Below are 19,186 nucleotides of genomic sequence, written 5' to 3' on the forward strand. Positions count from 1 at the left end.
GCTAAAACCCACATGGTAGCAAAACCGAACTAGCAGAAATTGTTAACAAGTTACAAATTATTATAACCCAAAACTTACCAGAAAACATGTAGTCCTTGGCTCAGACAGTGTAGTAGTGTGGTCTTAATAGCATTTCAGTGTGCAATAGCTTGACAATCAGCTGTACATGTGCAGAGCATGGAAGTGCACCGTGTACACAGAGGGTTGCAATTCCATTGAATTTGGGATAGTTTAACCAAAACAAGACCTAGAATTGCCTTGTGTATCCCACAAAAAGGTTTCACTGTTATAAGCTAACTTTTTTTTGATGAATTAAAGCAAAATTCCCCAAATTACAGGGCTTAACTTCCCATGGAAAATTCTGGAAATTTACCGGAAAGTTTCTGACCCTTTTCAACCGTAGGCTTGACTTCTTAACAGTGGAGTGAGTAATAGCAGGCTTGGAAGACAGTGTGTATGTTCGGAGTATATTTATATTGCCTTAGGGTTGTTTTGAGATGTGCCTATGGAACATTTACAGAACAGTTTTCAGGGTTATTTCAGTGTCTAGTGTCTACTGTCTCGTGATAAGCACATCTCTCCTTCAGTATTAGGGTATAGGAAAGTGGGTAGCTGTTATTAGTTGGACGTAAGAGCTGTCTTCAGTGGAAAGAGCCAATTTAGTCTTTTCTCCTTCAAGCTATTATTGAGAGCTTTTTCAGTGGATTGCTCGAATTGTGTACCCTGTTTGAACTGGAAAACATGAAGTGGCATTTTCAATCAATGTAACTTACCTTTAGTGTCTGCTACTTCATAAGGCTCTTCTCTGTCTGGCTTTGCCAGGAAAATAGAACACATTTTCTGAGTGTGAATGCCATTTCTGTGGAGATAGGATGTTGGGGTTCAATGGTTGTAGGAGCTTTTGGCCTCTGAGTGACAGTGTGTCCACAACACCTGGCAGGTGACTGCTCGGCTAGCGTCTGTCACGCAAGAACACCTACCCAAACAGGTCAGCTGTTTCCACGGCTCTATCCTACTATTGCTTCCTCATGACAAACATATCTCTCCAACAGCTTGTTGGTGTCAGAGAGAGCACCAACATGCAGTCTCACTGCTATAGCACTGCTATTGCTCCTCTTGGAATATCTGAGTCAGTGTAGCAGCAACCCCCCTCTACCCTTCTCTGCCTACCAGCCCCATATATCAAAACCTTGGGACTATAAGGTTATGTCTGCAAAATAATGATTCTGAGATAATTGGCTTTAAAGTTCCGAACTGTAATTGGTTTGAAAGGAGTCAGCAATTTTTGTATTGTAATTCTTTTGAACTTAACAACATGAATTTGGGTATTTAGAGTACTATATAGGTAGAGATCATTGAACAGAAGAAGGCTATATCAATAATAACATTTTGACAAAAATGTATTTATCTTTGAGTCGGCGTTGAGTCGGCGAACTGTTTAAAAACGCTAGTTTTCTGGCAAAAGCAGCATACTCTGTCTGAAGCATTTGTTTAGGAAAGCATCAGAGCTCTCTGATAGACAATTGAGTGTAGATCCTGACAACTTGAGTGTAGATCCTGCTTGCTCTGATGGGTAAGAAGGGGTGGAAATGGAGGATGACGCTCATGCTGAATGAATAACTAGACATTAACAAGGTTACCGGGGACTGTCGAGTTTTAGGTCTCTGAAACATTTCCTCATTCCTGTTGATGTGTCTTTATCTTTACATAATGGCATCCTTCAACGTGTTTTTAAAACCCACAGGGTTGCTTTATTTTGTTGAGTGTTAGTGTAAAGGTGTAAATCAATGCTTATAACCCTCATCGCTTATTAAGAGGCTTTTTATTTATTTTCCTAGCTGGTGTTTTATAAGTCAAATAGAAAGGTTTTACTCAATAAAATATTGTCCGTTTTTCCTTTGCAGTGAAATGTTTGCATGGTCGGATTCTGTTCAAAGTTGGGATCGATTGAGTTCATTGTTCATTTTGTTTGCTTAGGCTGCCCGGGGGGGGGGAGGTCCATAGGGGTGCGGGGGGGAATAGAATGTTGGCATTATGATCTGATGACAATGCTGAGGGAGCAATAGTTAAAACAAGCTGTGCTATATTTCTGCATATATTAAAACACAGTATTGAATTATCTCTGCTCCACAGTTTCCAATTAGGGGATGGACATGTACAAACTGCAGTTGTAGCAGCCAGCAGCCCCCCTCAGCCCTATTTCCAGCGCAGTGTGTTTGCTCAGCCTTAGCTGCTGTGGATAATTGTTGTCTGTGATATTCTCCCTCTGGACTAAATTAATTGATGTCCGTGGCAGTTTTGTAAAGCATGATCAAATACAATGGGTTTAATTGAAAATAGAAAATAGAAAATTGCCTTCTTAATTGTACATTGCCATTTTTGAACTGCAAGTTTTAAAGGCGAACTCTGTGATTTTTATAGCCATTTTGGATTATTTAATTTGATTGATATATTCTGCTTATTTCAGATGTTTCAGGGGCTACTGGCTGTCTTTTACAACCTGGGTGACAGACCCTACAACCTCACGCTGCCCTTCCATCGCCTTGACAATGGAGAATGGCATGAGGTGGAGCTTGATCGTCATGGCAAAGAGTTCACCCTTCAATTGGACGGTGGCGGTGGAAGGCGGGAGGTTACGGCCGCTCCTGGGCGGAGTCAGGAGATAGTCATCGACCAATCAGTGGTGATGCTGGGAAACTCCTTCCCCTCAGGACACAACCGCAGCTTCCTAGGTATGGTACTGGTACTGCCATCTGGTACTGACCATTAGTACTGTCCCATGGTACTGCCCCCTGGTACAGCCCTCTAATACTGTACTATCCACCTAACCTCCAATAGCGTAGCACACACCCATCGAACCCCCACAAGGCTGGGGGCCCACAAACTTTGGGGGCTCAGGGGCCCTCCTTTTATTTCATGTCATAATACATGTTAAAAAATTACACAAAATTAGCTTTAAAACTGCTAAATTCTCTCTCAGCCTCATGGACAAAATGTGTAGAATAAAAGGAAATTAGCTCAGATTGTTGAAAGTCGGGACAATCCTTGTCCAGAAGGGAAACTTTATTTCTATAGTTGTATTGTGTAGCATTATTTGAGCTTAACATGTACATTTAGTGGAATATTATACATTTATTATACATTTTTATATCGGCCCTTTCCACGCATAGGGCCATTTTCAAACTCTTCAATTTTTTTTATATTAACTGAAAAATAAATCTTATGTAATTTCTTGCTTTAAAGAATATTTCTGTCAAAACTGTGATTCCTAAAAGATGTGTCCGAGATTTGCCAAGAGTGTGCAAGCTGTCATCAAGGCAAAGGGTGGCTACTTTGACAAATGTAAAATATATTTTGATTTGTTTAACACTTTTTTGGTTACTACATGATTCTATATGTGTTATTTCATAGTTCTGATGTCTTCACTGTTATTCTACAATGTAGAAAATAGTAAAAAGAAAAACCTTGGAATGAGTGTCTAAACTTTTGACAGGTACTGTATATATTACACATTTTATTAAAATTAAGTTAAATATTTGAAAAGTTGAGATTGTTCCATCGTTCAAGAATCCCTGACCTCTAAAACAGCATGAGATTAGCTATAATACTGCACATTTTTGTCCCTGCTCCATGTAAGGAGAAACCCCCACCCCCTCTGTATAAATGTGTTTCACCTCTCCCTCCCAGAGGCTGGCCAGCCAAACTAACGGAGTAAATATCCTTCAAAACAGAGGGCTCGCACTGACAGCTAAGCCCTGGGCTGTGTGTGTGTGTGTGTTCTATTCCTGTGTGTTCATGTGTCTCTGCCTCTTCATGAAACTTACTTAAATGCTTTTTGCCTTAGGCCTGGTGTGTATGAATGTCAGTTATATTGCTGTCTTATCTCTCTTTCCCTCTCTGTGTTTTTCCTCCAGGATGTCTGCGAGACCTAAGGCTGAACGGGCGGCCCATGCCCATTGCCAAGCAGCCCTCTGTGGGGTCTGAGGGGCTCCAGGTGGTCACTTCTCAAGGGGTCTCCCCAGGCTGCCCCTCAGATGCCTGCAGGAAACACCAGTGCTCTCCCCCCTTCATCTGCATGGACCTCTGGAGGAAACACGAGTGCAGGTACATAAATGGCAGCAGGAAATCATGTAAGGAAAAACTCTGGGCTATAACTGAGGGCCAGCAATTTTCCAGGTGAGGTCACATGTTCAGGAAGAACTCTGGGGCCTGGTCATTGGTTATAGGCCACAACTCCTTGAATTATGCCACACTGGCCATTCACTGTCCCAGTATAACAAAGAGACACTAACTTCTCTTCAAGCAGAAAACATCCCCCCAGACAAAGACACGTCAGTTGTACCTGGACTAGGTATGTAGCAGCTTAACAACTGGACAAGGCTTAGTAGTCTATAGCATGGCCTGTTTTGACCTGTCCTGAACGTTACAACCTTGGCCATGTCAGACTGGGACAATCTTCTTTTGTCTTTCTCTCTTCTCTTTCTCTCTGTCTCTTTAGCTCTTTTGAGAATCCTAGCCGTGTGTCAACCTGAGCTGAATAAAGCCCTGTTCTAATCATAGTGACAGGGAGTGTTTCGGCAGCAGTGTCTTTAAACACCCCAGGACTCCAGTGTTTCCTGTCGTACTGACTGGGATCAGAGCGTGTAAAACTACTCCAAAAGCCTTTCATCACTATGGGATGTCCACACAGGGTACTAAGCTTGTAGAGACTATCTTCAGGAGCGGCGGAAATATACTGACAGAAATGAGGACATGGAACAACAAGGCTACTGTTACTGAGAGTGCTTTGCTTAATGACCTAAGTGTATGGAAACTTCCGACTTCAACTGTATTTCTGAAACGACAACATTGTATCAGATATAGCTATCAGAAACAATACACTCTTAGAAAAAAGGGTAATTTAGCTGTCCCCACCTTTTTTGGTTCCATGTAGAACCCTCTGTGGAAAGGATTCTACATAGAACCCAAAATGGTTCTAACTGGAACCAAAAAGTGTTCTTCAAATGTTTATCCTATGGGGACAGCTGAAGAATCCTTTTAGGTTCTACATAGCACCTTTTTTTTCTAAGGGTGTACCTATAGATTTTCACAGTGCCAGGTTGGCTATTCCCTTATAATTTAAAAACATTTTCAATCCAATGATAGCCTAATCAGTCACCACAACCTCTTCATCATTTGCATCTCCACAGGTGCCCCCCTGGTCACATGATGAAGAAGAATGCCTCGGGCAAGGTCTGCGTCTACACGCTGTGCGCCAGCAGGCCCTGTCGCCATGGCACCTGTGTGGCCCACTCCCCCTCCAAGTACTCGTGTCACTGCTCGGAGGGCTATCGCGGGCTCCACTGTGAGGTCTCTCTGGCACTGTACCACAACGACGACAGCAACACGCTGAGCCTCAGCTCTGCGTTTGCCATCAGTATCTGTGTCCTGGCCTTCCTAGGTAGCTATATGGACTATGTCATCTACTACCTGTGGTGACCATACCATCTTTCATCCTCACTCTCTCGTCTGGTTTCATCTAGTTCAATCTGATTTAATCTGGTTTTGGTTGTTCCCAAGGCTGGAATTCAATGGAACACACCATATTAACGTTTATGCAGTGTCTTTATTTATAAACTGGGTACACAGATTTCTAGATCTGAGAATTGAATGATTCAACCTGTGAGACATGTCTACCTGGTAATAGATTCTTGCAGTACCCAAATCATCTGTGATCTATTTTGGCCATGGGAAAACGAGATACTGGAATGTGGGTTCGATGGTATTGAGCCCCAAGTGTTTTGTTAGTTTGGGCCTCAGGGTCTGTGAGTGGGCTCAGTCAGTGTGGCTGCAAAGGTCCTGGCTAGAAACATTGATTTTGTCGACTGTGAGCCACAAGAAAAAACTCTGAAAGCTTTCACTGGGTCACAGTTCAAAAGGTTTGGGGGGCCCTTCAGTCATCCCCTCCTCACATCTATTGTGTCTTTCCTGATGTTTGTGATGTAAATTCAGACTTGTATTTGTCATCCTCCTTTGTCTTACCTTTTTATCTGTCCGACTTGTTTTATCTCGTCTGTTTGTCATTCAAGTTCCGGTATGTCTGTTTTTATCTCGTCTGTTTGTCATTCCAGTTCCGTTATGTCTGTTTTTATCTCGTCTGTTTGTCATTCCAGTTCCGTTATGTCTGTTTTTATCTTGTCTGTTTGTCATTCAAGTTCCGTTATGTCTGTTTTTATCTCGTCTGTTTGTCATTCCAGTTCCGTTATGTCTGTTTTTATCTCGTCTGTTTGTCATTCCAGTTCTGTTATGTCTGTTTTTATCTCTCCCTCCGTATTTCTTTGTCAATGACTTTCTTCTCCATTCTTCCTTTAACCTAAATGTGTCCATGTCTGGCTCATTCCACCAATTCAGTGCATTTTGAGAAGTGTAACTTGGTCAAACAAAAACTCAGATTTCACCCAATTTCAACATTCTGCTACAAAGAGCAGTTCTTTGTTCATAAAAAAACACGTTTTCCCAATCTCAAGAGCACCAAATCAAGAAGCAGTGTTGACCATAAATCCCCTTGTGACAGGCGGAATGGAAACTTGTGTGCAACGGAGTGGTAATTGAATACAAGCGTCACAAAAAAAAGACATGGTTATTAAAAATAGTTTTACCATATATATATATATAAAAAAAATAATTCAGTTCACATAACATGGCCGACCCAAAAATGAGGGAGAGATGTAAATGAATCACTAATCACATGAAATAAATAATAATCTTCGTAAATTACTTTGTCAAAGCAACAAAATAACTAGGGCTTTACAATGATGGTGAAACAGGGTTGATGAAGGGAATTTTAGCAAGCCTTTACTCATATAAAAACATCTGATTGATTTAATTATTTATGTTGTCTACATTAAAGGGCATTTCATTTAATATAACAGGCTTTAAAATTCAATATTTGTGCACAATTTCTGTTTAATATATAAAAGGGATGCAAAAGACACTCATTTCGTGGAACAACCCGTTTGTTTCTGACACGTAGTAAGCTGTGTTTTGTGTCCAGTACAGAGGGCTATCTCTCCATGGAGCTACTACTATACAGTTTATGAGGCTCTCTGTCACCAACAGGGTTATAAAATGGTCTGACGATTCAATACACTGTCTCTACTAGCGCTATAACTGACTCAACAACCCAACACCTTCCTGGGGCATTTGGCTGGTGAATTGCAACATCAGTTATTTTGACACGCTGGCTCCCTGAGAGAAACCGATAAAACGATACTTCAGTGTTTGATATAATGAATACAAAGATAACAAACTGAGGCCTTGGCATCATTTATGAACATTCATGTGTTGAATGTGTAAATGAAACTGCCTGGTGCTGTCATGTAAGGTACCTAGTTGCTACAGTTACTTTAGTTCCTGGCATTTATAAGCTGCACTCAAACCTTTGATCTCCAGATGAATTAGTCTATTTCTTCAATATATATCAAATGAGAGGTCGCCAAGAGTTTATATGAACTTTTCTCCAACCGTCTCTGTAACAGGAAATACAGTACAGTAGCTAGCAACACTTGTCTGTCTCTTACAAGACTCAGGCTACAGTTCTTAGACTGGGGCCGTCTTTAACAGGATAACACGGTTGAAGGTCCTTTCATGAACTGTTAAAGTTGTTGTCATGGCGACCACCTCATCCTCCTCCCTTTACGTCATAACTGAGAGAAGACAAGGCTTGGTGGAGATGACAGAGTTGTGTCTGTGTGCATGCATGCGCGTGTGTTTGTGTGCGCATGTGTTCGTGTGCCTGCAAGTGACAAACACGCCTCATAGGCCCAGACAGACTGCGACACCGGGAGAAGCCGCACACACATTACACACAGCACACACTAAGGCGGGGTGAAGTCACGCTGCTAAATTAAACTGGAACTCTCTGTCTCTGCTCCTCTGCCTCAAACTCCATTAAAAGTGATCATCCATAATTCAGATTGACATAACCCATCAGACTGGCTGATTGCCGAGTTCAACTTTTGCTACAGACAGAACCAGAGACGAGCACATTTGGGCAATATAAGTATGCTTCATTAAGCCTGTTAAATGGGTTTGAAATTCAAAATTTAAAAGCTTTATTGTCCATCACATTTACATTTTTACTGTTGTGTTGTTGGATTTGATATTCAATGAAGAAGAAAATATTCAATTGCCTTTCCATATAGAATGGGAATGGATGTGAATAGTCGTAAAAGTGCCTGTATTTTTGTATTAGAACATACTTTCCCTAATAAAGCGTTCTCACACCATTTCTCTTCTCTCATCTGTCTCCAATTTATGTCCTTCTTTTCTCCTTGCAATGTATATTTTCTCTCCATTTTCTATGTTGAATGTCATTGAGTGTCTGACACATGCATTAACATGCATAAATGTTTCATGTGTACATCATACTGATTTATCCATGTTATACCCTTCATGTTACTATAAACATTCAACCGAACATCCCAAGAACACCATGGTTGGTGGATAACCTCAAAGCAGCAGCATGTGAATTGATGGATAGGAGCTGTGTAAGGTCTCCAGCCTGAGTTCTATTGATATATTTGAAGATATCACAACACGACCACTGCACATCTCTGTGTGTGTTTTCATCGGAGTCTGTATGTGTGCGTATGCACGTATGTGTTCTTCATTGTCAGTGGCTTGGTGTGTGTGTCTGCGTCCATTTCTCTGTGTGTGTGGTAAAGCCCCACTGATGGGTGTGTTGACTGATTGGCACATAGAAGTGTGGAGCTGGTAATTACTGTGGTTGAGGGGAGGTCTGAGTACTGCTGGTAATACTGTGGTTGAGGGGGAGATCTGAGTACTGCTGGTAATACTGTGGTTGAGGGGGAGGTCCTGAGTACTGCTGGTAATACTGTGGTTGAGGGGGAGGTCTGAGTACTGCTGGTAATACTGTGGTTGAGGGGGAGATCTGAGTACTGCTGGTAATACTGTGGTTGAGGGGGAGGTCCTGAGTACTGCTGGTAATACTGTGATTGAGGGGGAGGTCTGAGTACTGCTGGTAATACTGTGGTTGAGGGGGAGGTCTGAGTACTGCTGGTAATACTGTGGCTGAGGGGGAGGTCTGAGTACTGCTGGTAATACTGTGGTTGAGGGGGAGGTCCTGAGTACTGCTGGTAATACTGTGGTTGAGGGGGAGATCTGAGTACTGCTGGTAATACTGTGGTTGAGGGGGAGGTCCTGAGTACTGCTGGTAATACTGTGGTTGAGGGGGAGGTCTGAGTACTGCTGGTAATACTGTGGTTGAGGGGGAGGTCCTGAGTACTGCTGGTAATACTGTGGTTGAGGGGGAGGTCTGAGTACTGCTGGTAATACTGTGGTTGAGGGGGAGGTCTGAGTACTGCTGGTAATACTGTGGTTGAGGGGGAGGTCTGAGTACTGCTGGTAATACTGTGGTTGAGGGGGAGGTCTGAGTACTGCTGGTAATACTGTGGTTGAGGGGGAGGTCTGAGTACTGCTGGTAATACTGTGGCTGAGGGGGAGGTCTGAGTACTGCTGGTAATACTGTGGTTGAGGGGGAGGTCTGAGTACTGCTGGTAATACTGTGGTTGAGGGGGAGGTCCTGAGTACTGCTGGTAATACTGTGGTTGAGGGGGAGGTCTGAGTACTGCTGGTAATACTGTGGTTGAGGGGGAGGTCTGAGTACTGCTGGTAATACTGTGGTTGAGGGGGAGGTCTGAGTACTGCTGGTAATACTGTGGTTGAGGGGGAGGTCTGAGCACTGCTGGTAATACTGTGGTTGAGGGGGAGGTCTGAGTACTGCTGGTAATACTGTGGTTGAGGGGAAGGTCTGAGTACTGCTGGTAATACTGTGGCTATGGGGGAGGTCTGAGCACTGCTGGTAGACCTCCCCTTCAGCCACAGTATTACCAGCAGTACTCAGACCTCCCCCTCAGCCACAGTATTGAGTACTGCTGGTAATACTGTGGTCTGAGTACTGCTGCGATCGTAGCTCATCTGGATTCCTCAGCGTGTTTCTCTGGATCTGTACAGCACAGTGGAGGGGATGGGGATGGAGCAAGGTTAGCTGATCAATAGAACTCTACAGTACATATACCTCCAGCACACACTGAGCAGGCCTGGGGAAGGTTAGCTGATCAATAGAACTCTACAGTACATATACCTCCAGCACACACTGAGCAGGCCTGGGGAAGGTTAGCTGATCAATAGAACTCTACAGTACATATACCTCCAGCACACACTGAGCAGGCCTGGGGAAGGTTAGCTGATCAATAGAACTCTACAGTACATATACCTCCAGCACACACTGAGCAGGCCTGGGGAAGGTTAGCTGATCAATAGAACTCTACAGTACATATACCTCCAGCACACACTGAGCAGGCCTGGGGAAGGTTAGCTGATCAATAGAACTCTACAGTACATATACCTCCAGCACACACTGAGCAGGCCTGGGGAAGGTTAGCTGATCAATAGAACTCTACAGTACATATACCTCCAGCACACACTGAGCAGGCCTGGGGAAGGTTAGCTGATCAATAGAACTCTACAGTACATATACCTCCAGCACACACTGAGCAGGCCTGGGGAAGGTTAGCTGATCAATAGAACTCTACAGTACATATACCTCCAGCACACACTGAGCAGGCCTGGGGAAGGTTAGCTGATCAATAGAACTCTACAGTACATATACTGGTCCTTTACCTTTTTACAGTGAGCCTTTTTCTAATCAACATTTGTTTTAGTTTTTTAAATGGTGGATTTGAAAACATATTCAGTTGAGTGACCTTGATGAGTGTGATATGGGTTCAGTAAACCATTACTTCAGTCTAATGTCATTAACGCAATGCACTTTATCAAAGAATCTTCAATTATTAAATTGATGAACGGATGCTTCCAAACCTACTGCACAAGCAAAGCACAATAGAAAAGATGGCAGTTCTGGTGCATCACCTTTAAGTGTGAGAGATTAAAGCCGTACGGAGTCTGGAGACAAGGAGAGCGGAAAGAAACACAGAGAGTCAAACAAGAATGAGAGAGAGAATGAGAGAGAGAATGAGAGAGAATGAGTGAGAGAGAATGAGTGAGAGAGAATGAGTGAGAGAGAATGAGTGAGAGAATGAGTGAGAGAATGAGAGAGATAAAGAGGGAGACAGAGAGGGAGGACAGACAGGAGAATAAATATTGGTTGAGATGAATTAACTTTAAAGGTCAGTGCAGCATACTGTACATTTCAACACACAATAGATGTGATTGATGTCAGTGCTTCAGCAGCATTCCTACAACGCGCTCACAACATTCCAGGGAGTGCAGGTTCTGTGAACAGGGTTGAGTGTTTTAAGGGAAGAATGCATCTCTAGTACTTTGCTTTACAGGATTGGATAAATGCAGATTAGCAATGTGATGGAAAGACAACAAACCCTGACCATTCCCAATGACTGCTTTTTTACAAAGAAAGGCTGGTATTGAGAGTTATTGTGTATCTCATATCTGGGTGTAAAGTGTAAATTTTGTGTTGTTGGCTCATCTATCTGGCATGTTGTACTCTAAGAACTGAGATACAAAATGTGCCTATCGGGTACCACACCCCTCTCCCCAACTCATCTTCACAGTCCATTTTAACTTCTTTATTACAAATCGTTGCTGACTGTCTGGATTTATTTATTGTGTTTTTAATTGATAGAGCATTGTGTGAAGATGACTACACCTGTCCCTGTCCTAACTTGCTCTATGGCGACCCCCCCCCCCCCCCCCCAGTGCTGATGCTGGGCCTGTTCCTCTACTCCTGCTGGAAGAGACACAAGGGCCTGAAGGAGAGCGTCTACCACGTATCAGCACACCACGGAGAATGGGAGGACATCCGAGAGAACGTGCTCAACTATGATGAGGAGGGCGGAGGGGAGCAGGACCAGGTACAGATAGAGACACTGAATCCCAAATCAAGCCAGCGTCCCTGGTTGCCCCCCATAGGCACTTGTGTAGAACAAAAAGGATGGGATCGGTTTAAACAGTTTGATGATTGCTTCCCCATACCTTCTGATAGGCTGGGTGAAGCTTACACCTATCCAGATATACAGGCCTATAGTGTGTAGGAGCTACAAGATGATTGGGAATTCAAGGAGACACTGGTATTCAGACAGAGGAAGTAAAGCAGGACCAGGTACCATACAGCTACTGCTATTTAGACAGGACACGGACAGTAGAGGAAAAGTCTATCCTTCAACACAGCACAACTACCAATATCTTATAAGTCAATGTAGTGGTCGTATGAGTCAATAGTATGGCTCATAAGACCACTACAATACAGTAGAGTAGAATCCAATTTTATTGATTCCCTTAGGGCAATTAGTATCACAGCTACAGCTATGCATCCGACACACACCTGTACAACAACTCACACAGGAGAAACGATACAAATCATAGATAAACACAAACAATATAAACCAAGGAAGAATGGGAAGATATTCACAGTTTACATAGTGAGTGTTAGTTTGGTAGCGCAGCTAGGGGAGGACTGGTGTTGGAAGATGCTTGGCAATGAACACCAAACTAATGATCCTAGGAGAGTCAATTAGGAGAAATTATGTGAGTAGATACTTTAGAGAATGATAGCGGCCAAAAGACTGTATTAGCATGTGCAGCGCGTTTGAGGGCTCCCACTATTTTAATCTAGTCAACTGGGTCGGACTTCCAACTTCACTGGCTGATCCCTCCTGGTGACGCTGTTGGAGTCATGTCCAACCGGTTCATCAGAAGGGATCAGCCAATCGTGAAGAATAAAATGGGGCTACTTCAAAGTAGAGAGAACCTCAATGGCACTTCCCATGCTGTGACAGACGCTATAAATAGCACCGATACAAAGATGAGTTCTTGTATTTATCTCTATGGTAGATGCCATTAGTCCTTAATGCCTGTATTTGTTTAATTGCACTGGTAATAGCACTTTTACCCACATTAATCAGACAATTAATTACAAGTTTGGCCAATTAATGGGGCTTTTGCTGCCAACGTTGGCACTTGGGCCGCATGTCTTTTTCTTAGGTAGAAATAAAAAGCATCGCAGACTGGCATTTTTCATAGACAAATATGATTATAAATGCATGTCCTGCTGTTGAGTGTTTTCTATTAGTCTATTGGTCTTTATAAACAGCTCATCTCTAATCAACTATCTCATCTTCTTAATCTCCCTCTCTTTATCTCCCTCTCTCTCTCCGTCTCCCTCCCCCTCTCTCTATCTCCCTCTCTCTCTCGCTCTCTCTGTGTCTCTGTATCTCTCTCTCTCTGTGACACTGTATCTCTCTCTCTGTGTCTCTGTATCTCTCTCTCTCTGTGTCTCTGTATCTCTCTGTCTCTGTATCGCTCTCTCTCTCTGTCTCTGTATCGCTCTCTCTCTCTGTCTCTGTATCGCTCTCTCTCTCTGTATCTGTATCGCTCTCTCTCTCTGTCTCTGTATCGCTCTCTCTCTCTGTCTCTATATCGCTCTCTCTCTCTGTCTCTGTATCGCTCTCTCTCTCTGTCTCTGTATCGCTCTCTCTCTCTGTATCGCTATCTCTCTCTGTCTCTGTATCGCTCTCTCTCTCTGTCTCTGTATCGCTCTCTCTCTGTGTCTCTGTATCGCTCTCTCTGTGTCTCTGTATCTCTCTCTGTGTCTCTGTATCGCTCTCTGTGTCTCTGTATCGCTCTCTGTGTCTCTGTATCGCTCTCTCTCTCTCTGTGTCTCTGTATCGCTCTCTCTCTTTCTCTCTGTCTCTGTATCTCTGTCTCTGTATCTCTCTCTCTCTGTCTGTCTCTATCTCTCTCTGTCTCTGTCTCTGTATCTCTCTCTCTCTGTGTCTCTGTATCTCTCTCTCTCTGTGTCTCTGTATCTCTCTCTCTCTCTGTGTCTCTGTATCTCTCTCTCTCTCTGTGTCTCTGTATCGCTCTCTCTCTCTGTCTCTGTATGGCTCTCTCTCTGTCTCTGTATCGCTCTCTCTCTGTGTGTGTCTTTGTATCGCTCTCTCTCTCTGTGTGTCTCTGTATCGCTCTCTCTCTGTGTGTGTCTCTGTATCGCTCTCTCTCTGTGTGTGTCTCTGTATCGCTCTCTCTCTGTGTGTGTCTCTGTATCGCTCTCTCTCTCTGTGTGTCTCTGTATCGCTCTCTCTTTGTGTGTGTCTCTGTGTCTCTGTATCTCTGTATCTCTGTATCTCTGTCTGTCTGTCTGTCTGTCTGTCTGTCTGTCTGTCTGTCTGTCTGTCTGTCTGTCTGTCTGTCTGTCTGTCTGTGTCTCTCTCGCACTCTCTGTGCTTCTCTGTGTCGCTCTCTCTCGCCCTCTCTGTGCTTCTCTGTGTCTCTCTCTCTCGCCCTCTCTGTGCTTCTCTGTGTCTCTCTCTCTCGCCCTCTCTGGGCTTCTCTGTGTCTCTCTCTCTCGCCCTCTCTGTGCTTCTCTGTGTCTCTCTCTCTCGCCCTCTCTGTGCTTCTCTGTGTCTCTCTCTCCCTCAATTCAATTCAACTCAAGGGCTTTATTGGCATGGGAAACGTGTTAACATTGCCAAAGCAAGTGAGGTAGATAATATACAAAAGTGAAATAAACAATAACAATTTACAGTAAACATTACACATACAGAAGTTTCAAAACAATAAAGACATTACAAATGTCATATTATATATATACAGTGTTTTAACAATGTACAAATGGTTAAAGGACACGATAAAATAAATAAGCATAAATATGGGTTGTATTTACAATGATGTTTGTTCTTCCCTTTTCTCGAGGCAACAGGTCACAAATCTTGCTGCTGTGATGGCACACTGTGGAATTTCACCCAGTAGATATGGGAGTTTATCAAAATTGGATTTGTTTTCGAATTCTTTCTGGATCTGTGTAATCTGAGGGAAATATGTATCTCTAATATGGTCATACATTGGGCAGGAGGTTAGGAAGTGCAGCTCAGTTTTCACCTCATTTTGTGGGCAGTGAGCACATAGCCTGTCTTCTCTTGAGAGCCATGTCTGCCTACGGCGGCCTTTCTCAATAGCAAGGCTATGCTCACTGAGTCTGTACATAGTCAAAGCTTTCCTTAATTTTGGGTCAGTCACAGTGGTCAGGTATTCTGCCGCTGTGTACTCTCTGTTTAGGGCCAAATAGTATTCTAGTTTGCTCTGTTTTTTTGTTAATTCTTTCCAATGTGTCAAGTAATTATCTTTTTGTTTTCTCATGATTTGGTTGGCTCTAATTGTGCTGCTGTCCTGGGGCTCTGTAGAGTGTGTTTGTGAACAGAGCCCCAGGACCAGCTTGCTTAGGGGACTCTTCTCCAGGTTCATCTCTCTGTAGGTGATGGCTTTGTTATGGAAGGTTTGGGAATCGCTTCCTTTTAGGTGGTTATAGTATTTAACGGCTCTTTTCTGGATTATGATAATTAGTGGGTATCGGCCTAATTCTGCTCTGCGTGCATTATTTGGTGTTATACGTTGTACACGGAGGATATTTTTGCAGAATTCTGCGTGCAGTCTCAATTTGGTGTTTGCTCTCTCTCTCTCTCTGTGTGTCTCTGTATCTCTCCCTCTCTGTGTGTCTCTGTATCTCTCTCTCTCTGTGTGTGTCTCTGTTTCTCTCCCTCTCTCTGTGTCTCTGTATCTCACTCTCTCTGTGCATCTCTGTGTCTCTCTCTCCCTCCCTCCAGAATGTCTTCAACATGGTGGAGTTACAGAGGTCTCTGCAGCCCAGCCCAGCCCAGTCACTGAGATACAGCTACCCACAATGCATAATCTCCTACCCTCAGACGACCAAGCCACCGGACACCAAGAATGGGACCAAACCAAAAGGATCAAACGAACCCAGAATCGGCAGCACAGCGATCGCCCTGCGTCTGGCCCACCCTCCGTCCGGGTCTGCTACCCTCCCCTCTCCCCTCGCCATGCGGCAATCCCATAAGTCCCTGTCCTTCTCCAGTCAGGACCTGGCCCGCTACCTGTGTGAGATCATAAGGGACACGGACCATCCCCTGGGGGACAACCCTGGCTTCATGACCTCACAGCGTCGCCTGTCCAATAGGGGACAGCATGGTGGTCTAGTTGTGCGCTCACTTAGCTCCCTCAGTGCTGGAGGTCAGGGGTCAGAGGTTAGGGTTCAGGGGAGTCAGGAGAGCCTGGAGCGTCAGAGAGCCCAGAGCCCACGGCTGGACAGGCTCAAAGCCCTGCGAGCTGTAGTCAGTGAGCTCAGAGTGGACGCTGCTGTAGACTGCTGCCACCAAGAGCACAGAGGGACAGAAGGACAAAGTGAAGGAGAGGGAGACCAGGGGGCAGGCCAACTGTGAGAAGAGAGCATGAGACTGGAGTTGTGCAATTTTTAAATCGATTGATCCAAAGATGGTGTTGGGGGGGGGGGGGGGGAGAATGAGAACAAATAGTTAAGAAATGTACATTTCTGATTTGTAATCCATTTGTAAAGTATTCTATGGGTGGATTGTGGCAAAAATGTGATGCATCTTTAATGTGACAGATTTTACAACAAATCTGGAAAAGCAGCACCATTTTCTTGGCAATGCCCTGTCTATACCCCACAAAAATATATGTAAAAGAAGGCTAAATGAATCTAGATTTTAAATAGGGTTCCTTTTTTGTTGTTGATAATTATCGTAATATAATTTCTGTGAGAAAAAAATATTTTGTTTGTTTTGTTTTGATTTAACGCCTTTTAAATAAATGAAAATCTTAAGTTTATGTCTGTGATAATAAGACATTGCTATCTTTGAGGTTCATTTTGTGATGCATTTTTTGTTTCAGATTTTTACCAACCAATTTTCATTATCAAAAGCTATGTTTGGTAAATGCATGCCTCTATTCCTCAGCAACTTAAGTACATCACTGCACTACCTCTTATTTACTGATTCATAATAGCGCCTAAATATTATATGCAATTAAAACCCACTTGTCTAGACTGGAAAGTGTGTGGGTTGAGAACCAGGACCAGTATCTACCAATATCCTGACTATGACTACTTCACTCCACTGAGTATTGTCTCTCAAGCTCCTCATCAATCATGTGCACACAGGTGCTGTTGACCTGGTTAGAACTCTGAAATTCAGTTGAAAAAGTTGTAAAAAAATGCTACAAAAAGGTAGCATAGCATCCAACTCAAGATGGACAATGTAAGAAACAAGAAAACACACATCCACCAGACAACGTTGCTCCAAAGGTTTTAAAATGACTCAAATGTCCAACGTGTGACTCTAGCAGTTAGCAACAGGCTACAGTATATTTAAATATGATGATGATGAAGATGGTAATGATGATGATCAGTTCATTCCTGCTCCAGAGTGAATCATTCATATCCTGTACCCAAACCTTGCTGACCCTTTTGGAGTTCTCTGACATGCACTTAAAGAGTATGTAGCTCCCGCAGACTGACCTCTTCAATACTTAATTGCACTGCGTGACTTCAGTTAAATGGCAGTGAAATTGGAGCTTTCATAGGGAAAGGAAGCAGTGCTGCTTTTATAGAAATATAATTACTAGAAGGTACCAAGCCCTTACATGTGCCGTCTAGACATGTAACACGTGCTTATCCATGTCAGTGATGTCACACATACTGGCCTTGTGTTGAAACATGTATAGACCCATAAGTCTTGGAGCCAAACAAATATAAATAGCATCTTCAAGTTCAAACATGAAATCAAATCAATTTGTATTTTTCACATGCCCCGAATACATGTGTGTGTCTGTTTCTGTCTGTGTCTGTTTGTGTGTGCGCTTGCATGTTTGTGCCAGCAAATGTTTACATACAGTGGGGCAAAAAAGTATTTAGTCAGCCACCAATTGTGCAAGTTCTCCCACTTAAAAAGATGAGAGAGGCCTGTAATGTTCATCATAGGTACAATTCAACTATGACAGACAAAATGAGGAAAGACAATCCAGAAAATCACATTGTAGGATTTTTGATTAATTTATTTGCAAATTGTGGTGGAAAATTAGTATTTGGTCAATAACAAAAGTTTATCTCAATACTTTGTTATATACCCTTTGTTGGAAATGACAGAGGTCAAACGTTTTCTGTAAGTCTTCACAAGGTTTTCACACACTGTTGCTGGTATTTTGGCCCATTCCTCCATGCAGATCTCCTCTAGAGCAGTGATGTTTTGGGGCTGTTGCTGGGCAACACGGACTTTCAACTCCCTCCAAAGATGTTATATGGTGTTGAGATCTGGAGACTGGCTAGGCCACTCCAGGACCTTGAAATGCTTCTTACGAAGCCACTCCTTCGTTGCCCGGGTGGTGTGTTTGGGATCATTGTCATGCTGAAAGACCCAGCCACGTTTCATCTTCAATGCCCTTGCTGATGGAAGGAGGTTTTCACTCAAAATCTCACGATACATGGCCCCATTCATTCTTTCCTTTACACGGATCAGTCGTCCTAGTCCCTTTGCTTAAAAACAGCCCCAAAGCATGATGTTTCCACCCCCATGCTTCACATGGTGTTCTTTGGATGCAACTCAGCATTCTTTGTCCTCCAAACACGACTAGTTGAGTTTTTACCAAAAAGTAATATTTTGGTTTCATCTGACCATATGACATTCTCCCAATCTTCTTCTGGATCATCCAAATGATCTAGCAAACTTCAGACGGGCCTGGACATGTACTGGCTTAAGCAGGGGGACACGTCTGGCACTGCAGGATTTGAGTCTCTGGCGGCGTAGTGTCTTACTGATGGTAGGCTTTGTTATTTTGGTCCCAGCTCTCTGCAGGTCATTCACTAGGTCCCCCCATGTGGTTCTGGGATTTTTGCTCACCGTTCTTGTGATCATTTTGACCCCACGGGGTGAGATCTTGCGTGGAGCCCCAGATCGAGGGAGATTATCACTGGTCTTGTATGTCTTCCATTTCCTAATAATTGCTCCCACAGTTGATTTCTTCAAACCAAGCTGCTTACCTATTGCAGATTCAGTCTTCCCAGCCTGGTGCAGGTCTACAATTTTGTTTCTGGTGTCCTTTGACAGCTCTTTGGTCTTGGCCATAGTGGAGTTTGGAGTGTGACTGTTTGAGGTTATGGACAGGAGTCTTTTATACTGATAACAAGTTCAAACAGATGCCATTAATACAGATAATGAGTGGAGGACAGAGGAGTCTCTTAAAGAAAAAGTTTCTGAGAGCCAGAAATCTTGCTTCTTTGTAGGTGACCAAATACTTATTTTCCACCATAATTTGCAAATAAATTCATTAAAAATCCTACAAT

At 43.3% G+C, this 19,186-nt stretch overlaps 1 pseudogene; it reads left to right on the forward strand.

Annotated features, from left to right (window-relative positions):
* LOC139382554 (neural-cadherin-like) overlaps positions 1 to 16,293 on the forward strand; it is a 103,363-nt pseudogene extending 87,070 nt beyond the window's left edge.
* The last annotated feature ends 2,893 nt before the right edge of the window (positions 16,294 to 19,186 follow it).

This window comes from Oncorhynchus clarkii, chromosome 2 (genome assembly GCF_045791955.1).
Source record: "Oncorhynchus clarkii lewisi isolate Uvic-CL-2024 chromosome 2, UVic_Ocla_1.0, whole genome shotgun sequence".
Classification (NCBI taxonomy): domain Eukaryota; kingdom Metazoa; phylum Chordata; class Actinopteri; order Salmoniformes; family Salmonidae; genus Oncorhynchus; species Oncorhynchus clarkii.